Raw genomic sequence first — 20,362 nt, 5'->3', positions numbered from 1 at the left:
TTCCAATTTGCTAATGCTGCCATTTTGCAGAACACCAGAAATGGATTGGCTTTTATCAAGGGGGTTTATTTGGTTACAAAGTTACACTTTTAAGGCCATAAAGTGTCCAAGGTAAGGCACCAACAATAGGGTACCTTCACTGGAGGATGGCCATTGGCATCCGGAAAACCTAGGTTAGCTGGGAAAGGCACGTGGCTGGCATCTGCTTGCTCCCAGGTTGCATTTCAACATGGCATTCTCCAAAATGTCAGTGTCAGCTTTCAACGGCCATCTTCAAAATGTCTCTCTAAGCTGCAGCTCGCAGTGGGCTCCTTCTGTCTGAGATTTATAGGACTCTAGTGAACTAATCAAGGCCCACGGTGAGTGGTGGGGCCACACCTCCATGGAAATTATCTAATCACAGTTGTCACCTACAGCTGGATGCAAACATCCAATCAAACAGTCACACCCTAATCAAAAAGTTTAATCAACCTGCCCCCATAAGATTGCATCAAAGAACATGGCTTTTTCTGGAGGGCATAATATATACAAACTGGCACAAACACTTATGTTCACACAAAAAACGCAAGTGTTTATAGCAGCTTTATTCATAATTGCCCCAAACTAAAAACAACCAAAGTGACCTTTAGTAATAGCCATACATGGAGTATTAGCCTGCAATAAAAAGAAATGAGCTATCAAGCTTCAAAAAGACATGGAGAAACCGCAAATGCATTTTGCTAAGTGGAAGAAGCCAGTCTGAAAAATCTCCATACTGCATGTTTCAGTTACATGACATTCTGGAAAAGACAAAATTATAGGGACAGTAAAAAGTCAGTGGTTGTCAGGGGTTCAGGGGAAGATGGGGGGGGGGACAAATAGGTGGAGAACAGGGAATGACACTGCAATGTTGGATACATGACATTATGATTTGTCAGAACTCATAAAGCTCCATAATGCAAAGAGTGAACTCTGATGTCACCGCGGACTTCAGTTAAGAATAATGTATCAATATTACTTCATCGGTTGTAACTAATGTACTTCATTAATGCAAGATGTTCATAATAGGAGAACTGTGTCAGGAGATGGCATGGGGAGAAGGATATATGGGAATTCTCTGTAATTCCCGTGCAATTTTTCTGTAAACCTAAAACTGCTCTAAGCAATAAAGTCTATATTTAAAAAAAGAAAATAGGATCATAAAGCCTTCACGCATTAAAGTCTCCTTTTGGCTCTCTGTGTGTATCGGGTAAAGTCCAAATTCATGAGCTTGGTATAAAAGGCACCCCACAATCTGACACCATTCCCCACCACGTAGCTGATATCCTAGTCACAACGAGATGCTCAAATTCCTCAAATAGGACTTCCTGCCTTATCACACTTCTGGGGTGCAAAGGCACCCCTTATTACTTCCTCCTGGAACTCTCTTCCCAGCCTCTCTGGAAATTTTGTTCACATCCTTCAAAACCAAGATGATCTGCCATGTGATCAGGGTCGCACAGCCTCTCTAAGCCCAGTTTCTTGCCCCTTTGTTTGAGTTTTCACACGACTTTCAGCAAATCTCTTCTTTAGCAATGACCCCACAGTGCTATAACTATCCATTTGCACGCATTCATCTCCTACTAGTCTAGGAACTTCTTGAGATTAGAGACCCGTCATTCACCTCTGCGGAGCCAGTGCCTGCCATAGCGTCTGACTCATCATAGATCCTTAATTTGTGTTTATTGAATTTATTAATTAAGCCATAACCAAGGCACACCATTCATTTAATTGCAAATGAAGTCCCAACAATGAAATTAACAGCCTCATTTCTATCAGCCCCGCTGGCGAAGTACTGACAAATGATGAGAGCTTCACACAAAGCCAGCCAACACAGAGCAGAGAAAAGCATCCAATGGTGTTGGCCCTGCCCTTGGGGAGCTTACAATATAGCTGGAAAGATAAGATATTCGTTCACAAAATACAATGAGGACAAAATTAAGAATGTTAAAGAAAAAAAGGATGTTTTAAAGCCACGTTAGTTGCATCAGGCATCAGAAGCCAAGGACCAGAAACTAGAAGAAATGAGAGTAGACCCCTGTGCCGGTTTGTGTATTTATGTCCCCCAGAAAAGAGCCATATTCTTTAATGCATTCTTGTGGGGGCAGATGTATTAGTGTGGATTGGGTTGGAACCTATTGGTTCAGTGGTCGATGTGACCCACCCAACTGTAGGTAATAATTGTGTTTGGATAATTTCCATGAAGGTGTGGCCCTGCCCGTTCAGCGTGGGCCTTGTTTAGTTTACTGGAGCACTATATAAGCTCAGACAGAAGGAGCTCATAGCTAGCTGAAGCTGAGACAGACATCTTGAAGATGGCCATTGGAAGCTGATGCAGATATTTTGGAGAACGCCATTTTGAAACGCAACCTGGGATCAAGCAGACACCAGCCACGTGCCTTCCCAGCTAACAGAGGTTTTCCGGGTGCCATTGGCCATCCTCCAGTGAAGGTACCCTTTGTTGATGGACACTTTATGGCCTTAAGACTGTAACTGTGTAATCAAATAAACCCCCTTTTATAAAAGCCAGCCCATCTCTGGTGTTTTGCATTCTGGCAGCATTAGCAACTGGAACAACCCCCAATCCCACCACCTGCCACCCCACCCCTCTATGGTTGGAAGGTGAAGTCACTTGGAATCCAGTGTGGAGGGGGTGGGTGTACTTGTGCTCACCCTGCTCAGAAAAAGTTTCTATATGAAGGTGGGTCAAGTCTGCTTTTGAGAGAAATGTGGTTTGAGAATTGGCAAAGAAAGTTGAAAGAAAGGCATTCTCAAAAGCTGAAACAATGTGGAGGAAATGCTAGAAGATGGGAGAAAAGAGGCACAGGCAATCTGAGTCAATTCTTGAGTCATCACAATTGCTTGCAGGGCTCTGTTGTGCTGCATAGCCAGAACACAACAATAAAACTATTCGTCCTACGATTCTTTACCGTTTACATATTTATGCATCCTTGAAGTGGTCATTAGGTGGGCTGAGTGCTGGTGACTGAGTGGTTTGTCCTCATTATGCTATACCCCACTCCAGGGTAAGGGAGAAGCCCTCTCTGATCCTCCAAAGGACCTCCGAGCCTCCTTCATTGTGCCCTTCTGCTTTTCGGTTTATTCCTGGGAAGGGTATGTGCCATGTCTTATCTGTGTCCAGCACCTGAAACAAAATAGGAGCTCAGCAGATGTTTGTTGCATGAACGGCATGCTGTACATGGCAATCCTGCTCACCATTACTGCTGTGTCTATCAAAAGTCTCTTTCTCCACCTGAGTTCACAGATTGGTCACTGAGTCCCTAGCAGTGAACCCCAAGATTCCATCCCATTACAGAATCCCATGTCATCAGACATTGAACGGACAGATTTACCCAGCCATCAACTGTATGCATCGCGCCGCTGGACTTGGAGTTACTAAAGGCTGGATAATACAGATAACAATACCTCGAGCCTGGCACGGCTGCCTGCTGAAACGTGGACATGGACATGACCCAGCAGCCCCAGGCTCCGCTGATAACAAAGGCTTCCTAAGCAACGGCCCTTCAAAGCAACAAAGCAAGACAGACAGCCTGCCAAAAACATGCCAAACCAGCGGACTCAGAATCCCTTACCCGCCGAGAAACAGCCTTCCCAGCCCATCCATCACTCAGAGAACTCAAATTAGATGGCAGGAACATCAGGAAAGCAGATGCTGCCTTTGTGGCTGCAAGAAAACTCCTTGGATCCTTGGAGAACCCTGTCCCAACCACCCCTTCCCACCTCTTAGTGAGCCTGAGCAATAAATATTCTCATCTGCCCATCTGATGTCTATTCATTCTACAAGTCTCAAGTCAAATGCCACCTCCATTTCTGAACAGAATCCTTTCTTCCTCCATACCCCTGCAGCAGAGCGTGAGGTTGAGACCGGTTTTAGTGGTATTCTGGAGCAGAGTCTCAAAACTTCCCCAGTTCTGATCTTCTGATTGCCCCTTCCCCTAAAGAAACTGTACGGGGAACAAAGAGCCCCCTTTGCACCCCACACTCCAAAGCAGAGCTCTCCGGAAGAGCAGAATTGGGTTATAAAACTTAACTTTTGACACAAGTTCAGCTTCCATCTCCTCCTAAACAGGTCCTGGGGTCTTGCCCCTTCTCACGAGGGCAGTGGGGAGTGCAGTCAGATGTGTTATGTACCAGGGAGGAGAAGACACTGTGTTCTCACCTGCTGAGGCTGGCCCTGGGTTCATTCTTCAATCCTGCCACGTGGAGGTGGGGGGCTGGGCGGAGGGAGAGAGAGGGAGGGAGACAAATGACTGCCTATCCTTTTCAAATAGATAATGGCTTGGACCATTGCATTTATTAGCAGAGGGTATAAATGCAGTTATATTAGCAGAGGGCAGGATGGGTCACCTTCCTTTCAAATGTGCCTTTAGCTCCTTTATCACTAACTGTACACCCATGGGATCAGATCTTTTAAGGGACTCTTCCACACTCAATATCCATGTTCTGAACTGGCTGGTGAGCTCCATTTTCAGGCAGCATTTAACCCTCCCCTGGGTGCCTCCCCAGCCCTGGGAGAGGTAGTTCAAATTGGCAAGAGAAAGGGTGCAGATGCTCCATTTTAAAGAATCAGAAACCTCTAGTACCTCCTTCTACAGGTTGACGTGCTGTAGAGAACAGCCCCTACACCTTGTGGACTGAGACTGAGGACGTTCTCAGGGCTTGAGGAGCTGGTGGAGTTTTCTCCAGGAGACAGCTGGAATGCTGGGGGCAGCAGGAGGCAGAAATGTAGCAAACAAGGGGATCATGGAGAGAAGAAAGAAAATGGGGGTGAGGGAGGGAGGCCCTTCTGACATTGCTCCAGGGCAGACTCTAGGCATGAAAGGAGACTCATTCGACAAATAAAAGAGTGCTTTGAATTGTCTTCTGGACTCTGTGTGAGTTCATGGTCATCTGAGGATAAATGACCCTTCTCTTGGTGATACCTTGTACCTGCTCAGCTTCCTTGACCTTCCTGACATCACTGAGAGATCACATACATTTTGGTACTTCAATAACACTTGCCCGAGTTCCCGTTCCCAATTCTGGACTCTGGTTTCAATGCTGACATATCAGATTGATGCTGACTTCTTTCTAGCATGAGTTTTGTCCTAAGCCCCAATCCAGACTGTCAACTCGATTGTAAGGTCTTTCAAAGGTAGGGGAATTGTTAGACAAGATACAGTGCATTTACACATCAGAATCATTCGCATGGGAGACGGTTCACCAATAATGTCCTCCCCTTCCCTTTAAGGCTCAGGGAAGCACTAAATTTCCTGCCCCTTTGAGGTCAGGCCTGGGCACCAGAGTGGATGGCCTGAGAAATATAAGCCAAGGTGACTTGCAGGGGGAGGTATTTAACTGCCTGGGCTCAACCTCTCACTTCTTTCTTCCCCTATCAGAGAAAACCCTGAATCATTGTGTCAAGATAGAAACCTAATAAGAGGGGGTGGAGAACTCCCTGTCAAAGCAGTGTCCTTGCAGCATGAACAGTAATTCAACTTTTTTTGGAGTAAGCCACAAAGATTTTGATGCTATTTGTTAATACAGCACAACATAACTTATCCTGACTTACATACTTTGCAAGCAGTAAAAAGTATGGTTGTGAAGAATGTTTAAAGGCCTGAGAACACAGGAATATGCTGATGATATGTTAGATTCAAAAAAACAGGAAACAAAGTTATATAAACAGAATGATCCTAAATATCATACAGATTAATATGTTTATATGTAATATACCTGATTTACATTAATATATTGTGTAACATTAATGTATAAATAATGCAATATATTCTCCAATCTCTTTGAGTGGTCAGATTATTTTTTCCAGCATCTTGCTAATTTTTTCACTTAGTGTTACACTTATGGGGACAAGAGTGCTATTTTTAATAAATTGCGATTGCTCTGTTGCTTTCACGTGTGCCTACGTGAGTGGGCTGTTTGATGGGCAGCCAGTTCCTGAAGGCCTGAGTTTTGCTATTCATTTGATGTCTCCTGCAGATTGTGCTTAGTGAAGATGTGTTAAATGAATTAATTAATCAGATGGAGACTTTCTTCTCCTTCATGGTCAGAGAAGCTCAGAAAAGCATCAGGGTAGACAGGAAGTATAAACAGAGTGGAAGAAATCAGACTTCTTAGGGAGCCTAGGAGAATTGAGAATAATCCGAATATAGGATATGGATGGAGAGATCCAGGATAAAGGGCTTTCCAGAGCATTCACCATCCACCCTCCAAGGATTAATTCAAATCCCACTTCTTTCACGAAGCTTTCCTTGACCCCCTAGTCCTTAGGGATCTTGTTTTTCCAACTCCTCCAGCACGTAGAGTCTAGACCAGTGGATTTCAATCATGGTTTCCTGTGGAGTCCAGGATCCCACCTCCCCATAAATGCTTCAAGAACCATCTCAAAGGAGGGGGGATTTGCAAACTCCCCACCTCCCAACCTGGCCTTGATTAGAGCAGCAAAGACCATTTATTTCATGTGCTTTGGCAGAAAACAAAAAGGTTCTGCTGCTAGAACAAAACATTTATTTCTAAAGTTTAAAAATCAGTGTAAGTGAAGAAACACCTAATTCCACAAAACCTTCTCCCACCAGACAGAAAGCTCCCATCGGAAGATCTAAGTTTGTGTCCTTGCTCCTTTGATCCCAGCTGCGTGACCTTAGGTATTTATTTGACTGGTCTGAGCCTCAATTTTCTCATTTATAAAATGAGAGATATATGGACACCATAGATTTTATACGAGTATGGAATGAAATATCATGCATGAATGTGATTTGGGAATTGAAAGAAAGTCTAAGCCATATATGGGATTTTTACTGTTGGGTTTTTAAATTCTTGCCAGTGTCTAATTCTAGGAACTCACTTTTGTTCACTAAGTACTTGTGAACAGGTTGAGGCTGGTTCTGTACTTGCGATTGGGAGATTTTGTAGCTTGATCAAGTTTCCCTTTGGGAATTGGGCAGTTTTGTTGATGTCCCTCAGAGAAGGGTCTGACAGCTGAGGAGGAGCCAGTTGTTCAGGAAGGATGATGATCTCCAAAATAAACTCTAAAACCTCTGGTCTTCTGCGAGCTAAATATTTAATGATAAAGCCTCAGCTCTGGGACCTGGCCAGGGTCTCTAGGGAGCTGCTTGCTCTTTTGACAGGCTTCAGTGTCTCCTCATTTATGTTAGTTCAGAAGGAGTGGAGACCAAGGTTTGGCATCTGTGGGGGTGGCTGAGCTTTCTGGGATCAGAGATGGAGAGGTTAGCTGTGCCCATCTGTGATCTGGCAGCCAGGGTCTCTCAGCCCTGGGTTGCCATGGAGACAGCCATAACATCCTCAATTGTAAGGGCAGCTGGTCCGAGAAGACCCTTTCTGCCCAGCTGAAGGCAGGCGTGTTGCTGGAGACTGTGCATCCTGCTCTTTTCCCCTGTCTTCTGAGATCTCAGAAACTTCTCCTTTGAGGATCCACGTAAAAGAATCTCTAGTACTTTTAGTTCATTTTCTGCTCTTTTGCCCTTTTCTGGGAAGCAAAACAAAGCGAAGGAAAACAAATCAAGACTTCTGTTTCAGAAGCATAAGACAGGGTGGGGGGTGGCCATGGGTGCGTCTCACAGAGAGTCAGTGCCCAGACTTCTGGTCCTGGGATTGGCTAGGACTCATCTCCATCCAGACATCTTTCTTCCTTGTTCGATGACCGTTTACCCAAATCTTCCAGTCTCACAGGCTTACCCTGTTATGGCAGCATTACCTGTATCAGAATGTACAGCTAAAATGCTTTCTATCCTAATGAAACCAAGGAGAATACGGCCCAGGCACAAACACTTCTCATTCATTTCATTCATTTCTCCAATAGTCCTATGAGGTCCATAATTTCCCCATTTTACAGATGAGAAAACCGAGGCCCAGGAAGTTGAATTACTTGCCTATGGTCATAGAGCTGGCTGGCTCCAAAGTTCATGCACTTACCCACTCTGCTCTTCTGAAAGTAGCCTCACCTGTAAATTTCACTCATTGGTCCTCATTCATTCTCTGGAGAAATACAGAACCACCTCCCCTTTCATTTCACAGAGAACGCGTGGCATCCTGCAGTGAACTGGGAGCGCCATATTGAACTATGAGGAATGGTTGTGCTCAGAAGGCAGCCCGTATCTCCCTGAGGTCCCCTCCACTCCAGACTAAACATCTCTGTTCCCTTACAATGTTAAAAAGAGGTCCTGGTCATTATTTCCAACAAACTAGCATATTTATATAGGATTCCTTCTGGGAAAAAGGCAGACGACCCTTGACTGTGGCTCCCCCAGCCAAACCCCACCGATAAGCCAGCATCATCCAGTGCAGATGAAAGGCTCGTTCCTCACCACATCATCAGCCTGCAGGTCACCTGGCACCCACTGGGTGGGGAGCAGCCTATGGGTGGGTCTGCACCTGGTCTGTCAGTCCCAGGAGTGGTGGCAGTGATGGCAGCAGCAATAGTTCATCTGTCGCTGTGCAGAATCTGGGAAGACAATTTGGTGACAGACAGGATAACATCTTTCGGTGATGACTCAGAATCCCCAGAATCTCACCCTTGAAGAACAAAACCTGTGGCCATAAAATGCAGTATTGAAAGTGATGATAGTGATGTCCTAATCCAATTGGATCTTTTTGCAGGTAAGGAAACTGAGGCTAAGAAGGTGAGACCAGGTTGCCCCAGGAATCAAATGGTGGACACGGAAGCACTGGGCAGCTGGGTGCCACTGGCCGTGAAGCTGCAAACACATAAGACGGGTAGGAATGGCAGCTCTGCTGCTGGGGACTGAAGTCATCATCCCAGGCCACCAAAAGAAGGGTGATGCCCAGAGCCAACAAGAGGGGCTCCTGATGCTGGCCAGGAGAGCGTGGTGGGCACCAGCAGGTTCTCACCCTTCCCTGAGCCACCCATCAGGGCCACTGTGAATGTCTTTGTTTGGAAGGAATTGGGTTGAGGGGCAGCCCCCAGTCCCTTTCTGCCCCGGCTCAGTTTGCAAAAGGAATTGACAAGTAATTCTCTATTGTCAGCTTCCCATTTAGTTTGCCTCTGATGATTAAATCTAAGTCATCTGAAGTCCAAATGAAAGTTCACCCTCTTAACCACCATGCTATGAGCATACTGATCTCCAGAAATGACCAACACTTTGACATTGGGAAATATGTAAAATGGACACAACTACCTTACAGAGCTGTTGCGAGCATTAAATGTGATATAATCTGTTACGTGCTTAGCGTGGTGACAAAGTTCCAAGCATGGAGTGCACTCTCACTCAATGGTTGCCAGCATCACCAGCAGGGGTTAGATCCCAGGTCTCTCTCACCTCTCCCTGGTGGGGCCCTTCGCACCACAGCACATCTGCCTCCCACATGCCCCTCATCACTAGAGGGCAGAGACAGCATTATCTTGAGAATTGCATGGTGCAGTAGCTAAAGCATGGCCCTCAGTGAGCTTGTAATTCAGTGGGAGATACAGGAATGACACTTGTCTTGCACATCTCAGAATTTGGCAGAGTCGATCCCTTCCTCCTCATTGAAACTGTTTACTTGCATCGCTTCTGAGATAGCACCATCTCTCCATCTACTTCTCTCCATCTGCTTCCATTATCAAGTAGCTGCACTCTCTTGCTGGCTCCTCCTCCTTTTCCAAATCTCTAATTGTTGGTGTCTCCAGAGAACTTTTTCCAAGGTGATCTCATTGGGTCTCGTGACTTTAAGTACCAACTGCGCAATGATGAACAGGACATTTATTCTCTTCAGTCCTGATCTCTTCCCTAAGCTCCAAATGCCAATATCCAGCTACCTCCACGACAGCTTCCATTTGATGTTTCTCGGACTTCTTAAACTTAACGTTTCCCAAACTTAACGTGCAATCCTCCCATCCCAAGCCTATCTCTCCTCCAATCCCCACTCCCACCGAACGTACCCTAAGTTCCCACAATTCATTCATTCAATACATATTTATTGAGTGTCACCATTATCCAAACCATTATTCTAGACAGTGGAGAACAATACACAGTTAGAAAGGCTCTGCTTTCATGAAGCTTACTGTTTAGTAGAAGAGCCAGAAGATAACCAATAAGTAACCAAATACTCTATTTCAGGTACAGTTATTTGCTCCTTCCCTAGGGCTCTGCATCTCCGTAGATGAGGTCACCACCTGAGAGCTGCTGAGGCCCTTGACTCCTGCCCTTCCTTCACCTTCTCTATGCAACCCATCAGCAAGTTATATCAGTGCCACCTCCAAAATACACCTACTCTGAATTGAGTTGTTAGTGGTAGAGGTGTTGAAAATGGATGGGATCAGGAATGATCACAGTTTATCCCATATGCTGTGTCTGGAAAGAGAAATGAAAACATTTTCTTCCATTTTTCAGAGAGATGCAGGCAGCAGGGATTGATCTGCAAACACATCCATCTTTGGCAATCCTGGTCACCAGGGGCAATTTGTATTATTGCTGCCCTCTTGGCTTTGCATTCCTCCAGGTCTCCATTATTTGGGGAGGAGGTTCTCTGATTCCTTTACTCCCTGTAGTGGGGTGGTGGCACCTGTGTCACCACTGTATGCCCTCCAAGAAGATCTCCAGCTGGTTCCACCCACCTCACTGGTATTCCAAGGCCCCTCCATCTGAGTTGGGTTTTGGAAATATTAAAAGGTGGGGGGGAGTGTCCACATGGAGTATGCCAGATGGCACTCCCAAAAATTACCGAGGCATAGCAGGTGTCACTTCTGCAGGATGGTCAACAGATGATGCTGTTGGATGCTACTGGACATCAAAATGGAGGGCAGCCACAGAGCTTCTCCATGGTTCTCACTGAAACAGGGACTGAGTGCTCTGCAGGTCCCCGAGTCCTGGCAACATTCAGAGCTTTCTCTGTGACATAATAGTGACGTTGATCACGCCATACTTTTCTCCATGGCCCCTCTAGGTTTCATCCCGACTCCACCTTCTCTCTTTCCTTCCCTTGTCAGGTGTTAGGCGTGAGGGAGAAAGGAGATGTGCCTGGAGACAGTCTTCATGAAATCTCTCACTGGAGCCCCACATTCCTCTCCTTTCTCTCTCTTTTTTTTTTCAATATGTGTAGAATCATTCCACTTTGGTAAAAAGTGGATGTATTCTATATATATATTTACATATTTTATGAATACATACACACATACCCACATACTGAAGCTGGGACACTACAGCTCTCCTAGCCTTCAATGATATGATTAACTCTAACCTGAAATCCAGCTTGAAAGAGGCAGAGACTTTCTTGAACTTTCTGCTAGCCCTTTGGGGTCATTTCTTTGTGTCCCTCCCCCCCCCTTCCTTCACATTCCCATTTTCTTGTGCTATCTCACTCATGTTCAATATCATGAAAATGAAAAATGTCATCAGTTTCTGAAAAAATTCCCTTGTAACCAAATATTTCATGAGTTTAGTAATTTTATTAGAGTGACCCTAGGGAGCCATGAGGAAAAGGTCACAGTGTTTATATAGCACATACTCTCTACGATGTTACTGGCTTCACTCTTATCCTGTTCTTTAAATTCTTCTCTCATTACTCTGGGCAATGGAAAAAAATTTCCCCTTGGTCACATGGAATAAGTCTGTTCAACTCAGGACCTTTCAGGATTTTACTTTCTTTTTAAAATTTATTTTATTTTACTTTATTTTTATTTTTATTTATTTTTACAAACACACACTCCCCCTTCTCTCCTCCCTCCAACCTCTAACCTGCTTTCTATCTATGCAAATCTGCAATTTCTAGTTATCTCTTATAAGTGATGTCATACAATATTTGTCCTTATATGCCTTGCTTGTTTCATTGAGCACAAAGTTTTCAAGGTTCTTCCATGTTGCAGCATGTCTCAGAACTTCATCCTTTCTAATGGCCAAATAGTATTTCATGGTGTGTATACACCACATTTTGTTTATCCATTTGTTTGTTGATGGGCACTTGGGCTGTTTCCACCTTTTGGCTATTATGAATAATGTTGCTAGAACTCTGTTGCTCATGTAACTGTTTGAGACCCTGTTTTCATTCTGTCTGGGTGTATAACTAGAAGTGGAATTGCTGGGTCGTATGGTAATTCTTTGCTTAACTTTCTGAGGAACCTCCACATTGCTTTCCACAGTGTCTGCACCATTTTACATTCACACCAACAGCGCACTAGAGTTCCAATTTCTCCACATCCTCTCCAACACTTGCTCTTTTCTGTTTTCTTTTTTTATTAATAGCCATCCTTGTGGGTATAAAGTGTTATCTCATTGTGGTTTTAATTTGCATTTCCCCAAAGGCTAATTTGAGCATATTTTCATATGCTTATCTGCCCTTTGTATATTTTCTTGGGAGAAATGTCTATTCAAGTCCTTTGCTCATTTTTTAATTGGGTTATCTTTTTAATTTTGCATTGTAAGCATTCTTTACATATACTGGATATTAAGCCCTTATCTGATATATGGCTTGAAACTATTTTCTCCCATTCTGTTGGTTGTATTTTCACTTTGTTGATAATTTTCCTCAATGCACATGCATTTTTAATTTTGATGAAATCAAATTTACCTAATTTTTTTCTTTTGTAGATCATGCTTTAGGTGTCATATCTAAGAATCTATTGCTGAATCCTCTATGCTAACTTGTACGTTTTATAGTTTTAGCTCTTATATTTAGGTTCTTGATGCATTTTGTGTTGATTTTTGTGTATGGTGGGAGGTAGGGTGTAATTTCATTCTTCTGCATGTGAGTATCCAGTTTATCCAACACCACTTGTTGAGGAGACTATTCTCCCCTATCTCTTGAGATCTGACATTTCAAAACCCAAAAGCAAGACTTGATCATTTTGACATTCTTCTCCTGAGATAACTATGGAATATCTACCTACCTGAATAGTGAAGATCATTGGATAAAGTTAAGAATGAGAAAAAATATGTGCAAAAGAACATGTCAAAACCTCTTTCTGCAACAATTGCTTTGTCATTGAGAAGGGCCCCAAATTTCAAGGAAGGACCACACCTATAAATCTAAGACCATTGCGGTTTATGAAGAGCGTCTATATACATCATCTCATTTAATCTTCATGCCAATTAGCAACAATTTCTTCATATAAAAGCAACACAGGGTTAGAGCTTAAATGCAGGTTTCCTGCCTGAGTTACTGCACTTTTCACTCCCAGGAGAAAATCCTGGCATTGGTGATGACAAGTGCTATTGCTAGATCTGTATTCGGGTCCTTTGCCCCAAATTCCTGACCTACAACTTCACATCCATGTTCTTTTTGGGTTTCCTCAAACAGCCCTGCCAGGCCTAGACAGCTCATCATGGGGCATGGGTTGGACTTGCTGCTTTCACTCACTGCGCCTGCCGATCTCCCCCATTTCCTGGAGATAACGATGTGATCTGAAGCCAAGGCAGGTTGAGATTTAGCAAGTGGTGAGGAAAAAGCAGGCAGATGCATCAGTAATTCTGACCAGGGAATAGGAGGGAGCCACACATTTTTAGAGCTATAAATGACAGAGAACAAGCATGAGTGACCTGAAGGAGATGGTGCAAGATTTTTTTCTTCTTTCCTTTTTTTTTTTTTTTAAATTTTGTTTTTAACTGGGAATTTTCCAAAGTGGGAAGGGAACCTGCATTGATTCCAGGAGAATCTGACTTTAAGCCATCAGTTGGGAGCCCTTGAAGTGTCACTTTTGGCTTCTGTCCTTCTCATCATGGCTGAAGGGTGATGATGCTTCTACAAAAGCTCATTCCTTTTCAAACAGGAATGGAGGGGAGGAATCTCTGGAGCAGACCTTCTCAGATTTTTGTGTGGAGAGACCATTTCTTATTTTTCTTGACTGCAGCATGGTAGAGTTTAGGGGCAGAGGCAGAGCCAGGTTTCGTAGGGCCTGAAGCTTACAAATTTTGAGAAAGGAAGCCCTCTATATAAAAAGAAAATAAAAGAAAGTCAAGCATTTATTTAAAATGAAAAAAATTCAAACAAAATACTGGAGCCTTGGGAATTCACTTAGCTTTCTTTTAGGATCTCTTCAGACAATTTGCAAAAAAAGTGCTAATTTAGAAACACTTCTTGATTGCAAACTGCTTCCCCACTCCACCTGGAACATTCTGCAGCTCCTGTAACTCCCAGCATTGCAGGGGAGGGTGAGGAAGACTGGCACCATTGCTCACACAGCTGAGGGATAAAGAGCGTGTGGCATGTCTCACAGACCCAAATGTTCTACCGGAGGAGGAAGTCCTGCTCCATCCTCTGGGCTTTGAGTTGTGTGCATCAGCCCACGTTGTTAGAGAAGCTCTACGTTGAAAAGCATCAGATGCTGGCTAAGGTATTCAGGTTTACAGCTTTATCTTCTGTAGTGAGTGCTCTGTTTTTCCTTGACTCTCCCTCCCTCATCCAGAAGGAAGGAAAATGAGTGGCAGAATTCAGCCACTGGAGCCTATCTGTACCCTAAATAGGCCTATGAGTTCTCATGCAATTTTGCATATAATTTCAGGGATATCACAGATCTTTCTAAGGAAAACCAAGGAGTTCCTCTAAGGCAGCCCTTTTCAGACAGGAATGTGCATGCCAAATTCCTGGGATCTTGTTAGCATGCAGACTCTGATTCTATAGGCCTGGGGAAGGGCTTGCGATCTGCAGTTCTAAAAAGCTCCCAGGTGATGCCAAAGCTGCTGGCCTCTACCATCTAGAACCTCACTCCCCCAAGGTGGCCCATGGATCAGCAGCAGCAGTGGCACCTGGGAGATGGTTTAAAATGCTGAATCCCAGGCCCCACCCCAGACTTCTAGAAATGTAAACCTTGGCCACCACTAGGTATCTAATTGTCTTTCCATTCCTCCCCACCAACTTCCCCAGGGTCACGTTATATAGACAGTTAGTTACAGCTGCACTGGACAGGATTTGGTTAACTTAGGGGCTGGTTGAGTAGGAAAATCACTGATTTCCCCACTGAGCGTCGGGGATGGTGCCGGCAGCTGGCCCTCCTGTCCCAGTCACCCGAGGTTGCAAAAGGGACCTTACGTGATGCTTGTGGAGGGTAATGTGGCTGAATTAACAATGATGCAGGAGCTGTCACAGGAGTGTTTCTTGACTCTTTTAATTGCACCATTTCTCAACCTTAATGTTGCCTCACTGCCATTGCTGAGTTATAGATCCCCACACTTACAGAAAGACGCGTACCTTAGGTTAATTCTCCCGCTTCAGTTGATAAACCACCCAACACATAATTTAGATGCATTTATCTTTGCCCTAATCTAAACAAACTCTTTTTCTTCTCTGTCAACCAGTAGCCTTTGAGAAAATTCATCTCCAGACCACATCTTTATGTACATTGTTCACATGAGTCCATTTAAAATCTTTGAAAGGAAATAGGAGCTGGTAAAGTTCTTGGTGTGTTCCTACATTCCGGGCTCTGCATACTGAAAGTTGTATTTTGTTCCATCACAAAAAATGTTTCCACAAAACAGATTGTCCTCTTCTACTTCCCCCTGGCTTCCTACTAACACCCCCACCAGCCAAACTATGTGTTTTGACTCTTTGGTTTAAAGCTATCTGGTTTATATGCTGTTTTCTCCAGTCGGCATAGCTATCTACAGCTTAGCCTTTATCAGACACCTCCCCAGACTTCTGAAATGCAGACTGCAAGAAACCCACACTCTTACCCAGAGACAGTTTCCCCTCCCCCTGCTCCCTCAACACAAAGGAGAGGCCCACAGGTTTGATTCTGCCTCCATGGTTCTACCTGTGGCTGCTCCCACCCCTCCCTGATTTCATAGCCCTGGTGTCTTGCTTTCTCAGGCTCATGGCTAACATTTGTGGATGCATCTGTCTTTCTGCTGGAACTACAGTCCTCCCAGATCCTTCCAGACTCATCAGGTTCTCTTGAAACTCCCCTTCTTGCATTCAGCAGGCTGCCTCAATATTTGCCAGCTAGGCTCCTTTCACCATCTCACGATGCCCTCACGTCCCCGACTTCATTCCCACTCGTTCTTTCTCAGCAGCTGACCTCACTTCTTAATTAAGGTGAAATCATCTCAAGTGGGGAAGAGAGCATGGAGGCTGAAGGCAAGTGGGAAAGAGTCAAGAAAGAATGTAGAGAGGAGGGGCTGAGAGGGGAAAGGTTTGGCAGATGGGAGTAGATGATCTTCCCCATCTCAGGGCATGGAGGGAGGAGGAAAATGCCACGAGCTCATGGAGGTTCGGCAACTTCCTGACACAACCCCTTGGAGACATGGCCAGCCTGCTCTAGCTTCACTCACCCCACAGTGATCTCACACCTTCCCGGCCCCAAGGTTCTGGTTGGGAGTGTAGACTCCTGAGACAAAAGCTTGAATTTGCACATTAAGAACCAAAGACCCTTCACTAGCTTTTATTGACAGAAACAGCAAACCATGACTATGATGAAAACCATAAGAAGGCCAGGGAAGCCTGGGAGGAGGACAAGGTGAGTCAAGAACTGAGTGTCCAGTTGCAGAGCTGAATGTACTTCTGGAGGTAGCTGAGCGCTCAAGAACTGATGCAAGAGTTTGAGGCGGCCTCTGGGGGAACTATTTGGATGGTTGTGAGTGAGATTATAGGATCCTTGAGGAAAGCTGGGGAGAGGGACATGGAAAGTTCAAATCCCAACGCATCGCTCAAGGAAGGACGCTCTTGTCTGCTTCCAACGCTGCTCGGGGTGGGCGACTCCTGGGACAGATGCTTTCTGAATTCATATGTGTTTTTGGTCAGGACTGACCTTTGACTCTGGTCTCACCACATATTTCTTCCTTTCTTCACCTTTTCTCTCCTCTTTGCCCTCTTTTCTAGCTTTTTTTCCTTTATCAGTTAAACTCCAGGCAGATAAGAAGAAACCATGCAAAGTATTTCAAACATAGGGGCATCGCTGCATGGAATTAGTTGCAAAAGCATTGGGAGTGCAGAAAGAGAAAAAATCAGAGGGTGAGATAATCCAGAGGGTGGGGATTGCAGGAGGCTCCCATCACCCTGAGGGCCGAGGGGACCAAGGTGGGCAGGAGGTACCGGCAGTGCTAGGGGCCCTGCTGTGGTTCAAAGTAACCCCTATACACTGCAGAGAACATCAAGAGGCCGCTGGATCCAGGGCCATCCCGGGGACCCGCAGGGCTTGGCTACTTCCGACTGTCACCCACCCAGACCCACTGCAGGGCCAGAGCTGAGCATGGAAGGGCACGACAGGAGTGAGAGAGCACCAGCAAATGCTAGCACATTGCCTCACTCCTTCCTCCTCCTTCTTGTCCTTCCTTCTCTTAATCCTTCTTTTCTTTCCTTTATTTCTTCCCTTCATTCATTCATTTCACAGCATTTGCTGAGGAGCCACCATATGGCAGGCACTGTGCTGGAGTCAGTGGGGAGCTGGGTGGGTTCAGAAATATAAAGACAGCAACTATGTCCTCAAAGAGCTTCTAGATCAGAAATACCCTCCTTTCCCTGCCTATCTGGAATTATCTGGAAATGGCTCTTCCCAAGTTCCTTCCATCTTTCTCTTGCCTGGGTACTCTTGGTTTAAAAATTTCAGGGAAACCTCTGACCAAGGCACTTTGTCAGTGGACACACACTGAGAATCTATAATGTACATTGAATCCTTAATTAAAGCAAACTCTACTAGGAACAACAAGGAGTAAAAGACATATTACATGGCGTCTTTACCCCCAAGAACCTTACAATCTAGTGGGGAGGTCCTTACGGTGCATGAAGCAATGGACAGAATCTTATTGCCACAAGTTGAGGGGCCAACTCCCTAAAGGCTAATTGTAGATGACAAGAGAGCCATGAAGTGAGCAGGGGTCAGGGCAGGCTCATGGGGAAAGAGGCTTGGCTTGGCGATGAGGAGTGGGAATGCATTCGGGAGGTGTGCACACAAAGCATCCCCAGCTGCATCTTCACTCTATTTTCTCTTCTCTACAGTAGCTCCCATTCTTGAGTTGCCGGAGCTTTTGGAGGGGCCCCAGGCTTATTCTGTGGCCTGTTTGCAGCCCTGGCTTGGTCCGTGAGCTCTCCATGCCAGCCAGCAGTGCACAGAAAGCAAGATCTCCTATTAGAGAAGCCTTTCTTCACAGCCTGCGTAACGAAAAGCTGCCAAGCTGACACTGGGGGCAGAGGCTGAGCTGGGTGTGGGCTGCTCTTTGTCCCCTGTCCCCCTTCCTCAAGCCCTCTGCCCCCAGCTCAACACCTCTTCTGCTGCCCCCCTAGGCACATCCATCACGGATACCAGGAACTGAAGTGATTTTAGTTCACACGTATGTTTGCATGTCACAATGCAGAGCCCAAGCTCAGGAAATACTTTCCCAATTACCTTAGTCAGAAGGAGAGTTTCTCACTTGAATAAAGAAAGGAAACTTGCTGACAGGCAGGATGTGGTGATGGATCAGGCTGTAGACTTCTCTCTCTATGTAACCGGAATAAGGTGAGATGTTTAAGAGATTGAACTCAGCTTGGAACATGCTTGGAAGTTGCCTCCAGTTTGGGTTGCTTCATTATACCAGCCATAGTGATTGGGGATTTTTCTGAGCTTAACTGCTCACTTGATGAGAAATCTGTAAGCAGGTTCCCAAATCTCCCTAAACACTGGGTTAGGAAATCTGAGCACGTTGTAACCTCAGGACAGTTGGATTGGTTACAAGATACCATCTGTCTAATAAAGATTTTTAAAATGCTTTATTGAGTTATAATGTACATATAACAAAATACACAGAAGGATACTGTACGATGAATCTTTGCAAATTGAACACACCCTGCAACCAGCCCCCAGATGATAAAACTTCATAAGTGACACTCCAAGAGCTGCTTGTGGTCCCATTTCAGTCACTAAACCCTTCCTTCCATGGGAGAAGCTACCTTCTTAACTTCTAGCAGCCTGGATTATTGTTGTTTGTTATTATAATATTTAAACATTTCTAGATCTCTGTATCTGTATCCATATCTATATCTGTACATGTATAGTTACAGTTACAATTGTGTCTGGCTTCTTTTGCTCAGCATTGTTTGTAAGATCCATTCATCCATGTTGCTGTGTGTAGTTGTGTGGCCATATTGTATCACTGCTGTCTAGCATTCCTTTGTGTCTATACCACTATATATCCATTCTACTATTATGGGCATTTGGATAGTTTCCATTTGAGGGCTTTTACAAATGGTGCTGCTATGAACATCGTGGTGTATTTCTTTTGTGATTTTACATATGCTTTGGAGTATGTACCCAGGAATGGAATTGGTGCATCACACAGTATGCAATGGTTAAGCTCTGTAGATGCTGTCAAACAGTTTTCCAAAGGGGTTAGGTCAATATACATTCCTACCAGCAGTGTATGAGAGTTCTGCTTGCTTCACATCCTTACCAACCCTTGATTGTCTAAAGACAAGTTTTTGGTTTATTTTGTTTTTCATATTATGGTGCACTGTATCACATCACTGTTTTAATTTGCATTTTCTCAATGATTAATAAAGTCAAGTCCTTTCTGTTGTATTTTAATGGCCATCTGTATATCCATTTTTTGAAGTCTTTTAAAATCTTTTGCCCATTTGAAAAATGGTTGCCTTTTCACTCTCTTAATGGTGTTTTTTGATAAATAGAAGTCCTTCACTGTAACATTGACCAGTTTATCAATAGTTTGACTTTATGGTTAACACTTTGTGTCTTGTTTAAGAAATCTTTGTCTACTCCAAGGCCACAAAGATGTTTTCTAGAAAATCTTTAAGTTTTACTTTACATGTTTCTAATAGAGATTTGAGTAAGCTTCTTTTCATCTTCTAGAGATGCTTTTTTCCCAGGCCCAGTGAATCTGCATTGTGGCTGAAGGGTGATATCCCACAATGGATCTGAGTGAGATCCAAAATCAGGCTGCCAGGGTCTTCCAATCGCCAGCTGTGTGACCTGGGATGCTTGCTTAACCTCTCTGTGCCTTAGTTCCTTAGGGGTAACAATCCTGCCTCCCTCGTGGGTTTCTTGTGAAGACTGATACATATACAGTGCAGAGAACAGTATCCAGCATGCCAAAAAGCATCCAGTATTACTGGACTTAAATGAACCAGCTAAAGGGGAGAGAGAGAGAGAGAAGAGGAGGTAGAGGAGGAGTGGAGGGTCATTTTGTTGGAAATGTTGGAGAAGACGGAGGGGAAGGGACAGAAAAACACTCACGTCTACCCATCTCTTAAGTTAGCTCACGGGGCATCGATTGTCAGAGGGGAAAAGCCAGGAGGTTCCAGAAGTTTGCCCTGGGAATGCGGGGCAACAATGCTCAGATGGTCAGGAAACCCCTTGGCCACCTTTACCCCCCTCCTGGCATTGGGGAGAGCAGGCCACAGCCCCACTAATTATTTTAGTGGTGAATGGGATGGTGATCTATTACACTAG

This window comes from Choloepus didactylus, chromosome 18 (genome assembly GCF_015220235.1).
Source record: "Choloepus didactylus isolate mChoDid1 chromosome 18, mChoDid1.pri, whole genome shotgun sequence".
NCBI lineage: Eukaryota > Metazoa > Chordata > Mammalia > Pilosa > Megalonychidae > Choloepus > Choloepus didactylus.
The sequence above is the reverse complement of the archived record's forward strand: the minus strand, read 5'-3'. Positions refer to the sequence as shown.